The sequence below is a fragment of the Pleurodeles waltl genome, chromosome 4_1 (assembly GCF_031143425.1).
Source record: "Pleurodeles waltl isolate 20211129_DDA chromosome 4_1, aPleWal1.hap1.20221129, whole genome shotgun sequence".
NCBI classification, from domain to species: domain Eukaryota; kingdom Metazoa; phylum Chordata; class Amphibia; order Caudata; family Salamandridae; genus Pleurodeles; species Pleurodeles waltl.
In genome coordinates, this window is record NC_090442.1 from 35,512,419 (window position 1) to 35,534,959 (window position 22,541).

The window sequence follows — 22,541 nt, forward strand, 5'->3', positions numbered from 1 at the left end:
GATTGATATTGACAAAAGCTCTTCACACATTTAGACCATTTCACTAGCCTTCCAATGTGTGTGTTTGCTGATGTCCTGTAGGCTTGATAAATGACTAAAGTTCTTCTTCCGTTTATTGCAATGATATGTTTTACCACATGCAGGTTTGTTGATGACTCCTTAATGTGGAGATTTCACCAAAAGTACTTCCATATTTACTGCAATGATATGGTTTCCCACCCTGTGTATGTTTGCTGATTTCTTTGGAGATCTGAAGTGACTAAAGCTCTTCCCTCACTCACTGGACTTGAACGTGTTTTTCCTTGTGTGTGTTCGTTGATGACTCCTTAAGGATGAAGACTGACTAAAACTACTTCCACATTCTCTGCACCCAAATGGCTTTTCCCTGTGTGTGTTCTCCGATGAATCCTTAACGCTGAAGATTGACTAAACTTCTTCACACAGTCACTGCATTTGAAAGGTTTTTCTCCTGTTGTAGGTTTGAAAAGTAATGAAAACTCTTCACACAATAGCTGCATTTGAATGGCTCTTCTCCTGTGTGTGTTCATTGATGAATCTTTAGTTTTGAAGAGTCACTAAACCTCCTTCCACATTCACTGCAATCATATGCTTTTTCTCCAGTATGTCTTCGTTCATGTCTTTGCAGGTTTGATAATCGACCAAAACTCTTCACACATTCACTGCATCTGAATGGCTTTTCCCCTGTGTGTGTACGTTGATGCTCTTTTAGGTATGCAGATTGACTAAAGCTCTTTACACACTCAGTGCACTTGAATGGTTTTTCTCCTGTGTGTGTTCGTTGATGGCTTTGTAGGTGTGATAACAGACTAAAGCTCTTCACACATTCACTGCACCTGAATGTTTTTTTCTGTGTGTGTATTTGCTGATGTCTTTGTAGGTGTGATAATCGAATAAAGCTGCTTCCACGTTCACTGCAGTCATATGGTTTCTCACCAGTGGGTGTTCGCTGATGCTCTTTTCGGTGTGATAAAAAACTGAAGCTCTTTCCACATTCATTGCACTTGAATGGTTTTTCTCCTGAATGTGTTCGCTAATGATTACGTAATGTTGAAGGTTCACTAAAACTACATTCACATTCAGTGCAATCGTAGGGTTTTTCCCCTGTGTGTGCTTGCTGATGTGTTTGGAGGCTTGATAATTGACTAAAGCTCTTCACACATTCATTGCACTTGAATGGCTTTTCCCCAGTGTGTGCTTGTTGATGAATCCTTAATGTTGAAGAACGACTAAACCTACTTCCACAAGCATTGCAGTGGTATGGTTTTTCGCCAGAGGATATTCGCTGACGCCTTTGTAGGTCTTGTAATTCACTGAAGCTCTTCACACATTCACTACAATGGTAAGGTTTTTCTCCAGTGTGTGTTCGCTGATGTCTTTGTAGGTCTGTTAATCGACTAAAGTTCTCCAGACATTCAGTGCATTTAAATGTTTTTTCTCCATGTACGCTTGCTGATGGCACTTCAGTAATGATGACCAACTAAAGCTCTCACTGCAAGTGTATTTTTTCTCTCTCTTGGCGTAGGAGGCTGGCCTGGCTTGTAGTGGGTACCAGAGGTACTTACACCTTGTGCCAGGTCCAGTTATCCCTTATTAGTGTAGAAGAGGTGTTTCTAGCAGCTTAAACTGATAGAAGGTAGCTATGGCAAAGCAGCTTAGGCTGAACTAGGAGGCATGTAAAGCTCCTACTATACCACTGGTGTCATGTGCACAATATCATAAGAAAAGACAATACACAGAAGTACTAAATATAAAGGTACTTTATTTTTATGACAATGTGCCAAAAGTATCTCAGTGAGTACCCTCAGTATGAGGATAAGATATATACACAAGATATATGTACACAAACCGGAATTATGCAGATAATAGCAAAAGGAAGTAATGCAAGCAATGTAAAATTACAGTAGATTGCAATAGGAGCACATAGGTATAGGGACAACACAAACCATATACTCCAAAATTGGAATGTGAACCAAGAATGGACCCCAAACCTATGTGAGCTTGTAGAGGGTCGCTGGGACTGTAAGAAAACAGTGAGGGTTAGAAAAATAGCCCACCCCAAGACCCTGAAAGGTAGGTGTAAAGTGCACCTACTACCCCCAGAGAGCACAGAAGTTGTAATAGGGGGATTCTGCAGGAAGAACAAACACCAGCAATGCAACAACAGTGGATTTCCGGACCTGAGTACCTGTAAGACAAGGGGACCAAGTGTCGAGAGTGGGCAGGAGCCCAGGAAATGCCAGCTGAGGGTGCAAGGAAGCTGCCACCTGTTGGAAGAAGCTTGGAGTTCTGCAAGAAAGAAGAGAGCTAGGAACTTCTCCTTTGAAGGATGGATGTCCCACATCGCGATGAAGCTTGCAGAGGTATTCCCACGCAGAAAGACCGCAAACAAGCCTTGCTAGCTGCAAGGGTCGCGGTTAGGGTTTTTGGGTACTGCTGTGGCCCAGGAGGGACCAGGATGTCGCCACTTGGAGGAGGAGACAGAGGGGGCGCCCAGCAAGTCAGGGAGCCCTCACAGAAGCAGGCAGCACCGGCAGAAGTACCTGAACAGGCACTTAGAAGAAAAGTGAACCAGAGTCCACCCGAAGTCACAAAAGGGAGTCCCACGACGCCGGAGGACAACTCAGAAGGTTGTGCACTGCAGGTTAGAGTGTCGGGGACCCAGGCTTGGCTGTGCACGAAGGAAATCCTGGAAGAGTGCACAGGAGCCGGAGCAGCTGCAAATCACGCGGTACCCAGCAATGCAGTCTAGCATGGGGAGGCAAGGACTTACCTCCACCAAACTTGGACTGAAGAGTCACTGGACTGTGGGAGTCACTTGGATGGAGTTGCTGAGTTCCAGGGACCACGCTCGTCGTGCTGAGAGGGGACCCAGAGGACCGGTGATGCAGTCTTTTGTTGCCTGCGGTTGCAGGGGGAAGATTCCGTCGACCCACGGGAGATTTCTTCAGAGCTCCTGGTGCAAAGAGGAGGCAGGCTACCCCCAGAGCATGCACCACCTGGAAACAGTCGAGAAAGCCGGCAGTATGAAGCAATACAAGGTTGCTAGTAGTCGTCTTGCTACTTTGTTGCGGTTTTGCAGGCGTCTTGAGCAGTCAGCGGTCGATCCTTTGGCAGAAGGTGAAGAGGGAGATGCAGAGGAACTCTGATGAACCCTTGCATTTGTTATCTGAAGAATTCCCCAAAGCAGAGACCCTAAATAGCTAGAAAAGGAGGCTGGCTACCAAGGAAGGAGGATTGGCTACCAAGAGAGGTAAGAGCCTATCAGAAGGAGCCTCTGACGTCACCTGCTGGCACTGGCCACTCAGAGCAGTCCAGTGTGCCACAGACACCTCTGTTTCCAAGATGGCAGAGGTCTGGGTCACACTGGAGAAGCTCTGGGCACCTCCCCTGGGAGGTGCAGGTCAGGGGAGTGGTCACTCCCCTTTCCTTTGTCCAGTTTCGCGCCAGAGCAGGGCTGGGGGATCCCTGAACCGGTGTAGACTGGCTTATGCAGAGATGGGCACCATCTGTGCCCATCAAAGCATTTCCAGAGGCTGGGGGAGGCCACTCCTCCCCAGCCTTCACACCTATTTCCTCTCTCAGAGGAAGTCCTTTGTTCTGCCTTCCTGGGCCAGGGCTGCCTGGACCCCAGGAGGGTAGAAACCTGTCTGAGGGGTTGGCAGCAGCAGCAGCTGCAGTGGAGACCCCGGAAAGGCAGTTTGGCAGTACCCGGGTTCTGTGCTAGAGACCTGGGGGATCATGGAATTGTGCCCCCAATGCCAGAATGGCAGTGGGGTGACAATTCCATGATCTTAGACATGTTACATGGCCATGTTCGGAGTTACCATTGTGACGCTGTACATAGGTAGTGACCTATGTACAGTGCACGCGTGTAATGGTGTCCCCGCACTCACAAGGTCCGGGGAATTTCCCTGAACGATGTGGGGGCACCTTGGCTAATGCCAGGGTGCCCACACACTAAGTAACTTTGCACCCAACCTTCACCAGGTGAATGTTAGACATATAGGTGACTTATAAGTTACTTAAGTGCAGTGGTAAATGGCTGTGAAATAACGTGGACGTTATTTCACTCAGGCTGCAGTGGCAGGCCTGTGTAAGAATTGTCAGAGCTCCCTATGGGTGGCAAAAGAAATGCTGCAGTCCATAGGGATCTCCTGGAACCCCAATACCCTGGGTACCTTAGTACCATATACTAGGGAATTATAAGGGTGTTCCAGTATGCCAATGTGAATTGGTGAAATTGGTCACTAGCCTGTTAGTGACAATTTAGAAAGCAGAGAGAGCATAACCACTGAGGTTCTGGTTAGCAGAGCCTCAGTGAGACAGTTAGTCATCACACAGGGAACACATACAGGGCACACTTATGAGCACTGGGGCCCTGGCTGGCAGGGTCCCACTGACACATACACTAAAACAGCATATATACAGTGAAATATGGGGGTAACATGCCTGGCAAGATGGTACTTTCCTACAATCAGGGGTTCAGGCAAAAGTACAAATGGGAAATCAGGGCAGGGGTGCAAGTTCATTAGCATGCAGAGGACTTTTCCATTCCAACACCAGTAACCAATGTTCTTTACTTTACAGATTTTTCTGCATTTTGTTTCCAATGTGCATCATCAGAGAAGAGTGCTGGCTTTATGCATGGGAGCCTCAACAGTGATCTAGAGAGCCATAATAGTGCATCCATCAAGCATGCCAACAGGCTCAGGGAAATACAAACTTTTTGATACTGCATTTATATTGGCTGCTGCATAGACAAAGCAAGAAACCAAAACAGAATACATGGCTCTCTGCATTTAATAAAATCTAAATTCTGAGCATGTATGAAGCATATGTCATGGGAAGTGCATGGTAGAATGAGAACATAATGAGATTCCATAAAAGAAAGGGAAAAGGCAAAGAGAGGAAAAGGGGAGAAGAAACCAAGCATCTTCAAGGGGTCAACCTCCAAAAAAGGTAAAAGCTAGAACTCAGCTGAAAGGTCTTTTTGAGGTCTGATTTGAACACTTGTCATGGGGGAGCTGGTCTAATATTTACTGTTATCTGATAGAGGGTCCCAGAGACTCAGGGCACTGCCAGCAAAGGGCCTATTAAGGGTCGATGTCTTTGTAAAATAAGTGACCGTGAGATGGAGACTCACTTCCTAGAGTTCTGTTCTTGATGGATAGATCAAGTCTACATGAAGAGATGATGATTAATTTATCTAGACCCGGTGTCTGCACATAGTCGATGGCGAGCTACCAGTAGCTCCCAGACATCTCCAGAGTAGCTCATACCCTTGAGTTCGTTTTCAAATAAGCACAAAGTCATATTTCTCTTTTAAAGTTAGGGGAAGGCTGTATTTATTTTATATTATTCTCATCAGGCTGCAGATAGAAGGAAGGGCCTGGGAATGAGCAGAGCTCATGCCGGTATATGACCCCTGAAGCCCTGAGATACTCAACTCTTAAATATAAGTCCTTGTCAAATCAATACTGGAGTTGTCAACAACATTATGTTTCTGAATACGTTTAAATGAGAGAAAATGAAAATGAAAACTTATCTTAATGATTAAGCAATTTTTTTTACCATTTCAAAATACTGCATGTACAAACAGCAGCCCTTACCCCCAGTGGCCAGTAGACACAGTGCCGTAAGAGTAACTGAGAAATACAGCCATTTTCTTTAAAAAAAAGAGAAATCTTAAGTGCAGAATTTTTTTTCCATATCATGAGCATTTGTGCAGAACGCTGTTCTGCACTCTAAATTTCTCCCATTTAGACAAAATGATTGTATGTTTGTGTTATACATGTAACAGTGCCACATATGGTGAAAGGTATGTCCTGCAAGTACATGCGACAGAGGCTCTCAGTCACCCATACAAAAATATTCACATTCGTACACCCATGTTCGTACGTCCCTAAAGACCACGCTCTCATTGACACACATGGCAGCCCTGCCATAGTGCCCCTAGGCACAGTAATTTATCAAGCCATAGGCCCGTATTTATACTTTTTTTAGCGCCGCATTTGCGCCGCTTTTTGATGGCTAACGGCGCAAACCTACAAAATACAATGGTATTTTGCAAGTTTGCGCCGTTTTTGCGTCAAAAAACGACGCAAATGCGGCGCTAAAAAAAGTATAAATACGGGCCATAGTGTCTTGCTCCTTGGACATCAGGCGTAAAGTCAACGGGGCTGGGCGTGGCAGTCTCTGCTAACAATGCGTGAGTTGTTTAGCCTCCAGTAGCTCACGATGATGTTCACTGATCAGAAGTAGCTCTAAGTACAGCAAAGGTGGGAGACCCCTGATTTAGACTGTCAAGGGAGAAGACAATGTGCTGATCACTCACAGTGAACAAGGAATCCGTGACCTGTGTAGGGATCACAGTTGAAGAAGGTTAGTTGGTAGATTCCAAGCAACAAACCCACAATGAGCAGCCAAATGTCGAACATTCCAATGAAGCATGTGCTTTTTGCTTTTTCTGCTTGTGTCCTCCCCACTGTTTGAACTATGCAGTAATTGATATATCTAATCATTATGAATACATATTTTTGATTTTCATTTACAAGTACATCATGTATTATTTTGACTGTACAACACAATGTTGATTAACATATATTAGTAGTTTGATTTAGAAATACATTAAGTGTGCAACATCATTTATATGTGATTTTCTGCATTTTAAATCACAAATCTGGAGGTCTGACTCCTTCCAAGATAATATGTGAAGTGTATTTAATCTCAATGCACAGGCCTGTTCATCAGAGAGGACTCTTGAGATTTCCTGGAAGAATAGGGCATGCAATGCAGACATCTCAGCCCTAAATGCCCTGGACTTGTACCTCAGCTTGAGTGTGCCCTCTGAAGTCTCAAAGTAAGGAATGCCAACAAGAGGCCTAAAGTCATCTTAACCCTGAAGCTGCGCACAGCAGCAAATCAAGAAACGACTTGTAAAGCATACATGTCACTTCCTTCTGAGAAACTCGTGGAGGCACTTTTCAAGCGGAACAGGTTTAACTGAGCTACAGCATTGGAAGAGAGGAGCTCCATCTTATAGTGTTCAACCAAGTTGCCATTTCTTTCTAATCTACTAGTATCATCATGTTTGTTCTGTTTATATTGATCACAACATGTATTCATAATATCTGCACTTGGATACGCATTCATTTTCATTAATAACTTAAAATAAAAAAAATCTAAAATATAATAAGCCTTAGTTACCATGGTAATTTACACTTTTGAACAAGTTTACACTTCTGAAGAAGTTTACTGCTCTTGGTATACACAAACTGCACTTTTGTAGTAACTTACACTTTTTCAGTGACCTACACTTTTGAGAAAGTTTGCTACTTTTCGGTATTCACACACTGCACTTTTGCAGTAATTTCAGCGCTACACATGGCCCTCCCCTGATACAGCAACCCCCCCCCCCCCCCCCCCATAGGAAATAATGGAGTTAGAGACTTACTACAAAGCTGTGTACGTTGTTGGGTGTGGTTTCGGCGCCGGGAGTGTGAGCCCCTGCCGGTGGTGGTCAGCCTCAGCAGTAATCCTGGACCCGCGGGGGTGGAGATGGAAGCCTGCCAATCGCCAGACCTGTGGGGAGACAGGAAGCATGATGGGAAGCCCTAGGAGCGGCAGCAGTACCCTGATAGGCAGCCCGATGTGCTAAAATGCATCACAGCCAAAACAGCAGCTACTATCGGAGAGAAGCACCGACCATAGGACCAGGTTCTCCCTTCAGTCGGCAAGAACAGCCCAGCAATGTGCCCTTCCCCTGAGTGGACTGGGAGGGGGCACGTCAGGACCCACTGGCATGAGGCAGGCGAGCCGCGCACTGGGGAAAAGCCTATGGGCAATCGTAGACAGCCACAGAGGAGGATGAGCGGAACGGCCAAAACGAGGCAGCCCTCGCATGGGACTCGAGGAGTGAATGGTGGGCATTGACACCATCTGTGCATTCTGATGCAGCTGGAAATGCCCCTCTCCTCCCAAACTCAGACAGCTGCAGGGAGGAACAGGAGGAAGTGGGCAGCCACCAGCAACAGAGATACATAGCAAGATCCTAATCTGCACCGCTCATCTCCCATGGGTGCAGTCTGAGGTGAAGAGAAACCCCCTGCAAACTTAGTAACAGCCTTGTAGGACCCTATGGAAAATACCTGGTGAGGAGAGCACACCCATAGCTTACTATTGTGCGGAACAAACGTATCAAGCTGGCCTCATCCAACTGGCTGGAGATATATACCGTCAGTACGACCGCGGAGGGGAGCCACCAATAAGAGGGGCTGGCTAAGAGACAGAGGACAGTGGACCGACCCTTAAAAACATATCCAAGCCATTACAGATTCCTGCATTGTAGGAAAGTACCATCTTGCCTGGCATGTTACCCCCCTATTTCACTGTATATATGTGGTTTTAGTGTATGTGTCACTGGGACCCTGCCAGGCAGGGCCCCAGTGCTCATAAGTGTGCCCTGTATGTGTTCCCAGTGTGGTGCCTAACTGTCTCACTGAGGCTCTGCTAACCAGAACCTCAGTGGTTATGCTCTCTCTGCTTTCCAAATTTGTCACTAACAGGCTAGTGACTAATTTTACCAATTCTCATTGGCACACTGGTACACCCATATAATTCCCTTGTATATGGTACTTAGGTACCCAGGGTATTGGGGTTCCAGGAGATCCCTATGGGGTGCAGCATTTCTTTTGCCAGCCATAGGGAGCTCAGACAATTCTTACACAGGACTGCCACTGCAGCCTGAGTGAAATAACGTCCACGTTATTTCACAGCCATTTTTCACTGCACATAAGTAACTTATAAGTCACCTATATGTCTAACCCTCACTTAGTGAAGGTTGGGTGCCAAGTTACTTAGTGTGTGGGCACCCTGGCACTAGCCAAGGTGCCCCCACATCGTTCAGGGCAAATTCCCAGAACTTTGTGAGTGCGGGGACACCATTACACACGTGCACTGCACATAGGTCACTACCTATGTGTAGCGTCACAATGGTAACTCCGAACATGGCCATGTAACATGTCTAAGATCATGGAATTGGGGGACAATTCTATGACCCCCCCGGGTCTCTAGCACAGAACCCGGGTACTGCCAAACTGCCTTTCCGGGGTTTCCACTGCAGCTGCTGCTGCTACCAACCCCTCAGACAGGATTCTGCCCTCCTGGGGTCTGGGCAGCCCTGGCCCAGGAAGGCAGAACAAAGGATTTCCTCAGAGAGAGGGTGTTACACCCTCTCCCTTTGGAAATAGGTGTGAAGGGCTGGGGAGGAGTAGCCTCTCCCAGCCTCTGGAAATGCTTTGATGGGCACAGATGGTGCCCATCTCTGCATAAGCCAGTCTACACCGGTTCAGGGATCCCCAGCCCTGCTCTGGCGTGAAAATGGACAAAAGAAAGGGGAGTGACCACTCCCCGGACCACTAGCTCCCAGGGGAGGTGCCCAGAGCTCCTCCAGTGTGTCCCAGACCTCTGCCATCTTGGATTCAGAGGTGTTGGGAGCACACTGGACTGCTCTGAGTGGCCAGTGCCAGCAGGTGATGTCAGAGACCCCCCTCTGATAGGCTCTTACCTCTCTTGATAGCCAATCCTCCTTTCTTGGTAGCCAAACCTCCTTTTCTGGCTAGTTAGGGTCTCTCCTCTGGGGTATTCTTCAGATAACGAATGCAAGAGCTCACCAGAGTTCCTCTGCACTTCCCTCTTTGACTTCTGCCAAGGATTGACCACTGACTGCTCCAGGACGCCTGCAAAACCGCAACAAAGTAGCAAGACGACTACCAGCAACATTGTAGCGCCTCATCCTGCCGGCTTTCTCAACTGTTTCCTGGTGGTGCATGCTCTGGGGGCTGTCTGCCTTTACCCTGCACTGGAAGCCAAGAAGAAATCTCCTGTGGGTCGATGGAATCTTCCCCCTGCTAACGCAGGCACCAAAAGACTGCATCACCGGTCCTTTGGGTCCCCTCTCATCCTGACGAGCGTGGTCCCTGGAACACAGGAGCTAGATCCAAGTGACCCCCACAGTCCAGTGATCCTTCAGTCCAAGTTTGGTGGAGGTAAGTCCTTGCCTCCCCATGCTAAACTGCAAACCTGTGTACTCCGTGATTTGCAGGTGCTCCGGCTTCTGTGCACTTCTCCAAGGATTCGTTTGTGCACAGCCTAGCCTGGGTCCCCAGTACTCCGTCCTGCAGTGCTCAACCCTCTGAGTTGGACTTCGACGTCGTGGGACCCTCCTTTTGTGACTCCGGTTACACCAATCTTCTAAGTGCCTGCTCCAGTACTTCTGCGGGTGCTGCCTGCTTCTGCGGGGGCTCTATAATTTGCTGATCGCCCCCTCTGTCTCCTCCCCCAAGGGGCGACATCCTAGTCCTTCCTGGTCCCCAGCAGCACCCAAAAACTTCTACCGTGACCCTTGCAGCTAGCAAGGCTTGTTTGCGGTATTTCTGCGTGGAAACACTTCTGAAACATCCAGCACTTTCCATCCAAAGTTCCTAGCCCTTTTCGTTGTTGCAGAATCTTTGGCTTCTTCCACCCAGAGACAGCCCTTTTGCACCTTCATCCGGGGTTTCCTGGGCTCCTGCCCCCCCCTGGACACTATCACAACTCTTGGACTTGGTCCCCTTGCCTTGCAGGTCCTCACGTCCAGGAATCCATCTTCAGTGTTTTGCTGGTGCTTGTGGTTCTTGCAGAATCCCCCTATCACGACTATTGTGTCTTTCTAGGGTAGTAGGGTAACTTTACTCCTACTTTCTAGGGTCTTGGGTGGGGTATTCTGGACACCCTTACTGTTTTCCTACAGTCCCAGCGACCCTCTACAAGCTCCCATAGGTCTGGGGTCCATTCGTGATTCGCATTCCACTTTTGGAGTATATGGTTTGTGTTGCCCCTAGACCTATGTTCACCTATTGCATCCTATTGTGATTCTACATTGTTTGAACTACTTTTCTTACTGTTACTTACCTGTTTTGGGTCTGTGTACATATAATTTGTGTATATTACTTACCTACTAAGTGAGGGTACTCTGAGATACCTTTGGCATATAGTCATTAAAATAAAGTACCTTTATTTTTAGTAACTCTGAGTATTGTGTTTTCTTGTGATATTGTGCTATATGATATAAGTGGTATAGTAGGAGCTTTGCATGTCTCCTAGTTCAGCCTAAGCTGCTCTGCCATAGCTACCTCTAACAGCCTAAGCTACTAGAAACACCTCTATTCTACTAATAAGGGATAACTGGACCTGGCACAGCGTGTAAGTACCACAAGGTACCCACTATAAGCCAGGCCAGCCTCCTACAAGGGGTATGTCAGTGGCATCTGCCGTTGGCCTACCTGTCAATGGCTGTCCTATGCCAACAGACTGTGCCATTGTTATCCCCCGAGGTGAGTTCAGGTCTGTAGTTGATAGGAGGTAGAAGGGACAGAGTAGCAGAGGACACAGTTGTAGCTGTGTGTGAGGGGTATGAGTGAGCATGTAGGGCAATACATTTTGGTGGCATTATTGGTGTGGTGACTTACCCAGCTCCACTGCCCCAGGTATCCCTGTCAGCCCTCAGGATGTAGGATGGCCAAGACCTTCTCCTCCCATGATGTGAACTGTGGAGGAGGTGTCTTGTGGACTGCCAGCTGGTGCCAGGCGGAAACAGAGCGAGCGGACATGAAGCGTGCCTTCCCCCTGAGATCGTTCTACCTCCTCTTGATATCGTCCCTTGTGCGCGAATAGCTGCCTACAGTATTCACCCTGTTGACTGTCCTTTGCCACATTTTCATTTTCCTCGCTATTGTAGTCTGCTGGACTTGGGCTCCCAATAAGTGTGGCTCTACTCTGATAATTTCATCCATCATGACTCTTAACTCATCATCTGTGAAATGGGGATGCTTTTGTGGTGACATGATGGTGGTAGATAACACAAAAATAGAATGATGTGGTGTGGGTGCTGTGTGGTGAGGGGATGATGGTTAGTAGATTATGTTTAGAGGTGCTATTCTGTGTGGTGGGTGTGTTGTGCGGGTGTGGGGTAAGTGCTGTGTGAAGGTTGGAAGGGGCGTATTCTATGGTACTGTCTCGGATTTTGGGCTCTGGCTTCTATGTGTGGGGTTGTAGAATTGTGGTGTGTTGAGGGGTGTGTATTATAGTGTAGTTCTGTAGGTGTGGGAATGTGTGCCAGCTGTGTGGGTTTTGAATCCATCCAATGTGGTGTTGTCTATTACTGTGGTGACCGCCTGCTGCAGCCGTTCGTGCTGCCATTGGCAGACCGCCATGGAAGAACTGCGATTGTGATTTGTGAGTAGTAATAGGTTTGGTGGTTGGTTGGCAGGCTAGCGGTGCTGATGGTTGGACCGCCTGTTTCCCTCCCTCCAGAGTCCTGGCAGTGTCGGGATTTTGGCAGGCCGGGTTGTGTAACTTGTAATACGGCGGACTGTATGACCGCCAACATGGCGGTCTTTTGGCAGCTGTAGTGGTCTGGCAATCAGACCGCCAAACTCGCAATGAGGCCCATAGTCAGAATTCTGTACTTGGCTAGGGGTATAGGTTGAGAATAAACCGCTTCCCACTGGTTGGTTTTGCAAGCAATCCAGAAGGCAATTGTATTGATTTTTATGGACACTTTGCCCATACTAGCGCTTATCATCTGATAGTCTATATGGCAGCCTGTGCCTGGGGTGTAGCTTGTACTGGAACTGTCATGCCTGCTGTGTTCTGCAGCACATACTGTCTGAGTTGCCTCTATAATGATACTGTGTGTGCCCAGCCCCATCATTACTTAGGGAACCCAGTCTGACATTCTGAGGTGTGTGAGATAAGTGACCACCAAACCAATTTTGGTGTTCTTTGTAGGTCATGCTATGCTTGGCAGGCATTGTACAGGAACAGCTAAAGCTATATTTGGGTGAAATGCCCAGTACCAGAATTTACTACATCAAACTCTTCCCATGAATAAATAAGTAAAAACTGTCAAAGGCACATGCAGAATGTGCATGCACCACAAAGGTTTCTGTGGTCCCTCCTCCTCGCATGGTGACACCTCTGTCTTTAGAATATTATGTAAATGATGCCCTGTAATTGACTCCTATAACAAAAGGACCCACCCATGTTTAGTGAACAGTTTCATCTAATCTGATACCTAAAATGCAGAAATCACAGATGAGAAATATCCTTTTATGGGCCAACTGTGGGCAAACCTAGAGACAACAGGGAGTTCCTATTAAATCTGAAGGAGAGAAACAATATTACAATGGACATCTCTGTATTTTTGTAATTGTTTATTGAGTGTGTCATCAAAACACTACTCAAGAATCCAGATAAATTGAGCATGCACCTCATTGGGCACCAATTATCATGATCTGCCCCCCACTCTGAACAACAGTGAGCGGATTTCTAACCGTCGTTTCCCTTGGTTGCAGGGACATATTTCAGTGCATCAACACAAATTAGAAATCTGGTTAGACTGTGGCCCTTACAAAACTCTCTAATCAATGCAGCGTCGGTGGTGTTTTCTGGTCATGATTAGTCCCCTTTGATGAGTTCAGGGACACCGCAGAACTCCAAACCCTCTTTCATAAATGAATACCACACTCAAAATAGCACTCACAAACATGGATTGAAACTTTAAAATGTTTATTTATAAAACCCAAACCTAGTGCATAAAATATGAACAGTAACCACACATAATCCAAAATAAATACAACAAAGCATGACATGGCCAGTAAAAATGATATGAGTGTTTGTAACATGGTTAGCCAGTTCCTAGCATCCTAACACTCTATTACTACTTCTAAGCGCAATGCTAATATTGAGCAGAAAGATGAAGTGGCAAACCTATAAATTGAGTTTCTAAAGATGGATCACAAGCATACCTTTTCTCAGTAAGAAGTAGCTGTTTAGCTACTCTGTATCCCAGGCCTTGCCCAGGTTTGATAAACAGTGGGGCCACTCTTTGCCACTTCTCTGCACCACTCTGGGAGCACCAGAAAAATCCAGACTGGGGCTGCTTTGGCGCAGCAAACAGCCTTAACCTTTCGTGTGATCGTTCCATCACAAAGCCGCTCCAAATAATGGTCAGATACCTGAGTTTTTAACCTATCTGAGCCCCAGTTTTATTTCATGTTTATGTTTTGGGGCGACACTATAGTCTCAAACAGATAAAATAAGCATGGTGTAAAATGCAATATCTCGGTTCACTAGTAGACATTTTAGCATTCACTGTAAGTTTCCATGTTAACATGGAAGCAACCTAAACCATCGGTCAGTATGGCGGGCATGTTGTAATTCAGCCTGGGCACCCCTCCCACTCCATAAGCTCTTGCTGTATGTCATTAAGATAAAAATCTGAGTTCCTGTGAAGACACATCATTTAAATTTGTAATATGTTCTTGAATGGAAGCAAGTGTGGCAGGGCAGGGATTGATTCTATAATTGCATTCTAGGGACTTTAAGGTGTTCTCACTAATTAGCCATTGTGTGTGTATTGCTCATAGTACGTCTGCCTGTGTGCTGATATGGATGCCCGTGACCGTAACCTTGAATACCTCTCACAGCGTGTCCTCCCCTTACACAGGATCAGTATTCTTATCAAGGTAGTCAATAGCTGAGTGTAGTCCATCCCGGAATATCCTGTAATACAGGCTCCAGGAGAGCCATCACCTGGAATCTCCACATGAATTGTATGGGAGTATGGGTGGGGATTGAGATTACTAGTTTCAGGGGAACATGATCAAATAGCGTTTTGGGCAGGTGTGTTACCTCTGTTGCCCAGGCACATATCTCTAAAGTTACTAACAAAAAATCTAGTTGAGACCATAATCCTGGTACATATGTGGTGAGCGTGCCCTGTTGTTGGGAGGGGTTTTGGAGTCTCTATATGTCCACAGTCCCATATTCCTCCATTCCATCCCATATAATCTTAGTGGAGTGCTTTTCGGGCCAGTCTGTTATTGCCGACCGGTCAAGCATGGAGTCCAAGTATGCATTTAGATCCTCACCCCAGATGATGGCTGTCGGTGGAAAGGTGTGTATGTGGTGCCAAAGTACCAGATAAAAACCCGGATCATATATATTAGGCCCATACTGATTTACCAGAGTGATAGGTGTGCCGAAGAGGCTACCCTGCAATATCACATATTGGCCGTATTCATCCACTATGGAGTGTGTAGCTGTAAAGGCGCCCTTTTATAATCAAAATCATGACTCCTCTGGAGTAGATCGAGTAGGAAGAAGCTAGCCTATATACCGCCCAGCGGCCCCCAATAGCATGCTCTGTGTGTCATGTTAAGTGCATCTCTTGTAGGAACGCCACCTGCACATTGCACCTGTCTAGGTATGAGAGTACGTGAAGAGTTTTCCAAGGGTTATAAAGCCCTCGTATGTTCCAAGTCAGGAGAGCTATGTGTCCACGGGACGGGCCATAGTTACATTATAGCAATAGTGACTGTACTGTAGATAACAGTGGGTAGTATACAGTGCATAGAAGCAGTGTAGCACTGAACAACACCTTGATGGCAATAGAAGCAGTAAACAATCATCTTCCTCCTTCACCCACTTCAGCATCCCAATCATGCCAAAGAAATGCCCACAACCTGAAAAGAAAGAAAGCATATACAAAGATGTAACATTATACATTGTATCAGTTAGCATTTTTACCATAAATTGAGATCTTGCGGGTGCTCCCTCAAGGGGACTGCTAGAGCCCCAACACTCCTCCAGCTGTCAGAAGATGGCCTGGAGGAACAGTCATATTCTGATTAGTGTGGTCAATCCAAGATTCAAGGTCAACTCGTACTGCAAGAGGCAAGACCTTCATCTACCCGATTAGAGTCCCACACAGCATGAGCAGAGAGGGGCCAGTGGGTGAAGTGACTAAGCCATCCATGCAAAGTCAGTTGGCGTCTTCCTCTATATCATCTGTAGGCTGGTCTTGTCATTCAAGGTGTTGCGTAGGTTCTCATTATGCTAATGAGGCGACTGGATTTGGGTAGCAGAGTCACATGGATTGTGGGTTACTAAGTACAGTTCCATACCATGTGACACATGTCGGCCTAATCTGGGTTTTCAAGCTAACTAGCAGCGCCTCATCTCTACCCAAGAGGAGGGATGATTGTGGCCACCAGGCGCATGACAAGTAAGACTCCTCAGGGGAATCGTGGTCGATCAGATCTCATCCTTTTCTCTCAATTACATTGGTCTCACACAGGCAAAGACAACAGAGGCAGGATATGGTTCAATAAGAGTTTATTGAAGTAACTGCATCTTAGACAAAATTACATGTTTTCCAATGACTAGGATGATAAAACACAATAAAAGCAAGATGGTGACAAGAAGAGTGAAACACAAAAACGGTCCCACCATACTAGGAGTGAGACCCTGGCCGTCCATGATCATATTACGACCATCCACACCTGTCCCGCCACTTTACCGTGGCCCGTCGGGCTGGAGGTTTCCACCTGCAGCCCGGCGGGAATCGAATAGCTGCAGAGGTTATTCCGACTAGGGACACTGCCAGCATTTTCCTGGCGGTCTCACTGCCACGAAAATGCTGGCGTAAAGCTATCACAACAACAGGTACTTACGTTCCTATTGCCGGGATACCCCCCAAACACCTCCGTACATGTTCACGCATGCACCCACACACACACAGTCACACACAGACACAACTCCACTCCCACACGCACTCTCAACATTCACCTCATAGACAAGCATACATACACATGCACGCATGCATACACTCTCCATCCCCCACCCCTTCCTTTCAACTACATACATACATACACAGCCCCACCCCCTCACTCATCTTCACACAACCACACCCCACACCCCCAATCATACCTCACCGCACGCACGCACACACACACCATATACACATACAAACATTCACGCACCTGCACGCATGCACTCACACCCCCTTTTCCCCTTACTCATTTACCCATGCACACCCCGTCCACATGCATACACACACGCATCACCACATTTACACACAGACACGAGCACGCACTCACAATCACTCCCCCTCCCGCTCCCCCCTCACATTCATGACAAGCATACACACATTCACAAACACCCCCACCGCCTCCCCTTGCGGACACTTACCTCATCTGACGAGGTGCTCCTCTATAGGGGGATGGGCCCGGCGCTCCCACTGCCGGCACCGCCACGTCAGAAAAATACCGCCACACAGAATTACTGGTCGGAATTCTGTGAGTGGTGTTTTTCTGGTTTGGCGGTGCCGGCAGTGGAACCGCCTGAGCACCATAGTGAATGCCGACAGATATCCGACCGCCAGCTTTGCGGATTTCCTGTAGCAGTCATAATACGGCGGTTTTCTGGCAGCCGAGTCTGTGGCGGCCTTCGGAAAAGACCACCGCAATTGTAATGAGGGCTATAGTCCTCCTACTTATGCTATGTTCGAGTACAGCATGAGAAGCCTAATTCGCCCTCCGGTTTCCTCCTGGGAATACATCATCCCTCATATCTGAGTAAAGAAGTCTGTAGTCTAGAAACACACACCGTCCCAATGTAGGTCAGGGGTTCAGCCGTCTAAGCAAGCAGCTGTAGTGAGGCAGTCAGCATGCAGTTGTGGTCATCTGGCAGGAATCTCCCTCTAATGTGTATGGACAAAGGAGTATTTTTATAATAAAACAGTTGACATTCTAAGAAGTGGCCCCCACGTGTGTGTATGTTTCTGTGAATGTTAGAGACACAGTGTACCACTTTTGCTGGCAACCTATCTGATGGTAGCTTTGTAGAAAGCACAAAGTGAAATGAATGTCCTACTAAGAATGTATTGCTTTCCAAGTAAAAGTAAAAATTAGATAGAGAGAAATAAAATAATACCGCAAATGCTAGAAAAATAAAGCAATGCTGAATAAAATGTAATTGGTCTAAAGTGCACAACGGCAGGCCTAGTTTGCTAAAGTAACGTGTCTAAAATATGGCTGAAATAGCTATACAACAAAGGTGACTATTTTCTGAGTTCCACAGTAGTCTATACGTAGGTGTGCCAGGTAGAACATGGCATAGGTGAGTTTGCCCTTTATTTTCTTCACAGGTAAAAATTCCTCGCAGGCTGCTTCTGCTGCCACTGTGAAATCTGGGAAGAAGGCTATTTGGGTACCCTGGTATGAAATCTCTTTTTTCTAAACATCTTTTTATTAAATCATGGCTTAGCACAGTACAACATTGACGAATATAATCAACAAATACACCTTGGACAAAGCTATCTTTTTACAATTATGTCTACACAGTAATTCACCGCAGTTATCAATCCTGCTAATTGTAAAATGCCCGCCACAGCCCTGCCTGCATGTAGCAACTATCCTTCCCCAGTGGTCCCCTCCCTCCCCTGCTCCCTTCATCCTCCTAGGCCTTCCTCCTACAGTCCTCTATATCCACCCCACAGTGACCATATCTTATCTAATTTCCGGGGGCACCAGTCCATGTTTCTCTCCCAACTTTGGACTTCCGGCCGCTCCGAGGCCCCCCATGATCGGGCAATATCCCGTTTGGCTACCCCCACCGCTAGTATCAGGAAAGTCTTTAAATGTCTCGGCCAGTTCTCCTCTCCTGAGATCTGGAATATCAGCCACCTGGGGTCCCGAGGAACCGTGAGTCCCGTAACCCGGGTCATAATGTGCACCACTCTCCCCCAAAACTGTTGTATTACCAGACACCACCATAATATATTAAAGAATGTCCCTAGCTCACCACATCCCTTTCAGCACAGGTCTGACTCCCTTTTTCCCATATGGAGTAGGAGGGTTCTAGTATAATATGACCTGTGAAGGATTTGCAGTTGTACAAGGTGGAATCTCGCCCAGATTGCCACCTCTTTTGGGCTCTGAAGGGCGTTGTGCGCCTCATCATCCTCAATTAGCCATATATCTCGCTCCCATGCCTCTTGAAGGGGTTGCCCCGTGTCAGGTGAGTTATTCATCAGTTTTTTATAGATTAAAGAAATTGCTTTCTCCTGCATGGGGTCCATCAATAGGCGATCCTCCAACGGGGAGAAATCGGGGATTTGCTCCCCCATACGGAGATGTCTCCCAAGTGCGTGGCCCAGTTGGAGGTATTTAAAACTCTCAGAGGGTCCCAAGTCATATTCAGTTTGTAGGTCTGTCAGCGTGACTAAGGAGCCCCCTCTCTAGACGTCTCCAAGCTTATCAATGCCTAGCAATTCCCAGGCTCGGAAGTCCTTTAGTGTATAGAGTTTGCGTAGCTGGTCACTACAAAGGATTGGCTGCAGGCCAGCCCTTGTGTTGAATTCCCCACTGCGCACGGCAAAGCTTGAGGTTAGTTGCATGAGCAGGGTTTGCTGCAGTATGGGGATGGTTGCATTTACAGGGGATGGCCTGGCCACAGGCCAGGCCTTGTGTAGAACTCCCCACTGTGCACGGTGAAGCTTGAGGTTAGCTGCGTGTGGGGGGGGTCGCTGCGGGGCCTGGCTGCAGTATGGGGATGGCTGCAGGCCAGGCCTTGTGTCGAACTCCCCTGTGTGCACGGCGGAGCTTGAGGTTAGTTGCATGTGGGGGGTTCACTGCAGGGCCTGGTCTATCAGCAAACCTCCTGCTGCACACTGAAGAAACTAAAGGTGAAAGTAAGTCACAGTTATGTGTGAGAAAAAAACAGTTTTAATTTTTTTTTAAACGTAGACATTCACTGAATTGCCAAAGGTTAAAGTAACATAACAGTTAGGTAAATGTGTCAGTGACATCATAACATTTTTTAAATAAATAAAAAAACACATAAATTAACTAGTTCTAGGTATGCGAGGTCATAAGCAGTGCATGGTGAGGGCACAAGTTATAGTTACTTTGGGCTGTTCACAAAATCTGAGTGTAAAGTTACTCAGTAGTGTAGACTTGCATATCTCCAGTACAAACAGTAGGAAGTCCAACACAACGCATGGCCAAACCACTAGTACTTCAACACTCTTCTATAGAACATAATGGCGGTAGGTGCTTCAAATAAAATCTCATAGGAAATAATGTTAAAGTCAATCAAAGTATTTAAAACTGAGAAAAATGTGAATAAATATAATTGAATATTAAAACAAATATCTAAAGATAAAATATGTTTATTATTTAGTTATTTAATATTTGTTACCATGTTTACATTTATAAATTTGTGAACTATTAATGTGTATTAAAATATAATTACATTATTTTAATTCAAGACATAATTTTTAATAATTATTAAAGCATAATAAAACAATTAATTGTTTTACTTTAGGTGGATATTTATTTTTTTATTTTCCATTTGAAAAAATATTTTTCATATTTAAATAGTTAAAAATGTAATTCAACATTAAGTTTTTTTTAAAGAAACCTTATTGGATTTTCTGAATATCACATAGTGATAACATCACTGGTCGTAGGATACAAAGAGCATTGCGTCCCGTAAGAAAGCATAAATTGTTATACATCTTTCCAGATGGTGGGTGAAATCATCACAATCATTCCCAGAGAAAGACGGGTCATTAGAGTGAGTCTGTAGTGAGTTTTGCATATACCCCATAGAATATATGACAGAATGTTTAACATCGTGGAACATTTTCCGCGTCCATTCTCAGGACCAGAGCATTAGGATCAAGACTCTGGACAGTCTGTGGCTATAGACATGTTACAAAACAAATCCCAAAAACATATAAACTCCACACCCCCTAACCCCTCTTTGGTCTGTGTATGTGATGTCTATTAGATTGCCGTTGTTCTGGTGGATTCGAGGGAAGAGCGGATAGTCATTGTCTGGTCACTACAAGTATAGTTAGACTTTTGTACTCTGAGTCTCCCTCTTACTTCTCACACAGTATTATGCCACTTCGTCACCGGAAGCAGGGGAATCCCGTGATTCCTGTAATTCAGATATCATAGTCGACCAAGCTCACAGATCATCTTCCAAGCGGTCGTCTGTGAGAACATGGCACATTTGTACCTCCTTAGCACTCGCCCATTAAACCACATCTTGTATGTAGGCATTGTGGGTAGGGGCACTGGTCAGAGCCATGCCATAGCTATGTGTCTTTTCACTAGAGCAAGTACAATAAGAACAAACTTCTTGGTAGGTGACCAGAGTAGGATCAACAGTATCATTCGAATGTCTAGTTCTATTTCCCTCCCTGAGGCACTATTAATAATATGTACCATGGTGTTCCAGTATAAAGATAGGGAGGGGCAGGACCATAACACATGCAGGAAATCCACTGTCGGTGCTCCACACCGGGGCAACCGGCTGACCGATTGGGATGAATTGCATTGAGTGTTTGCAGGGAAATATATGTCTGATGGATGGTATTATACTGGAGGAGTTTGAAGCGGTTATTGGAGCTAACGCTAGGTACTCCCTTGTGCATCTTTTCCAGTCTGTGGTTTGTAGTGGTTTCCAATTATCATCTCCCATTTGGTCTGTATGGGAAGCATCGTCACTGGGGGATCGGTGCATAATGACCGATATAAGTGGGAGATCAGCCTGCGTCCCCTGCCATGTTTAGCATGACTGACAACGCACTGGAGCTAGTCGGCTCACCAGGGAAGGAGGGCCGCACCTCTCGTGCTGTGTTTGAGATTTTCATATATTGAAGGTACTGTCCTTCCCCTAAGGAGAACAAGGCCATAACTCCTCTCTGGGGATGGAACACTGTTCAATGTAGACCTTCCCCCATAGTTTCTCTTCCTCCATCTTTCCTTCTCTGGTCAGCATTAAGTTAATAGTGTTGGAGCATTTTTTGTTCTACATTTAAATATACAAACTTAGGACCTGATTTATAATTCAGCGGACAGGTTACTCTGTCACAACAGTGCTTGATATCCTGTCCACCAAAGTATGCATTCCATTATATCTGGTGGGACTTATACTTCGGCCGACAGGGTATCTGTCACCGTTGTGATGGAGTAACTTGCCTGCCAAAATATAAATCAGGCCCTTATTTTATATTAATATTCAATGTTAACATATTTGTGCTCATTTATTATGAAGTTTGATAAACATCTTTTTAATTTTTCCAATACTTTACTGTTGGGAGAGATCCACTTTCACTGTGAAGTCTCCCTGTGGTAAAGTATTGGGGAAAACCAAAAACTCAAAAAATAGTAAAAATATTTTTAGGTAAAAGAGTTCAGACAGGCATGCTACATGTGCTGAGACTTCCAGAAATCCTGTGCCTCCAGCTTCTGAGTACCCTTGTCCTTTGAGATACTGTGTCAGCGAATGCCTAAACTTGCCTTTATTGTTACAAACATATCAGTGCAGAATCAGAATGTGATTCAACCTGATCAAATTTAACAAAACAGCATTGAGACCTAATTGGTGTAAACATTTTTTTTTTACTTTAACCAGACATAACAAAACGTTTCAAACGCAGTAGTACTATGTCAGTGTCTATATGTGATTCAGAATGTAGATTAATAGTCTCGACATTATTATTAAAGCAGAATTTTTAAGAATACACAAATATTTACGCACATGTGAAAGAAGTTACCTTTGTTTTATACTTCATGAAGATTTACAGTTGGTGTGTTCCTCCTGAAGAGTTACCCATTGTT

The 22,541-nt window shown here is 45.8% G+C and overlaps 1 pseudogene; it reads right to left on the bottom strand.

The window, feature by feature from the left end:
* Positions 1-273: 273 nt before the first annotated feature.
* LOC138286961 (zinc finger protein ZFP2-like) lies at positions 274-19,033 on the bottom strand (annotated as a pseudogene).
* Positions 19,034-22,541: the final 3,508 nt, after the last annotated feature.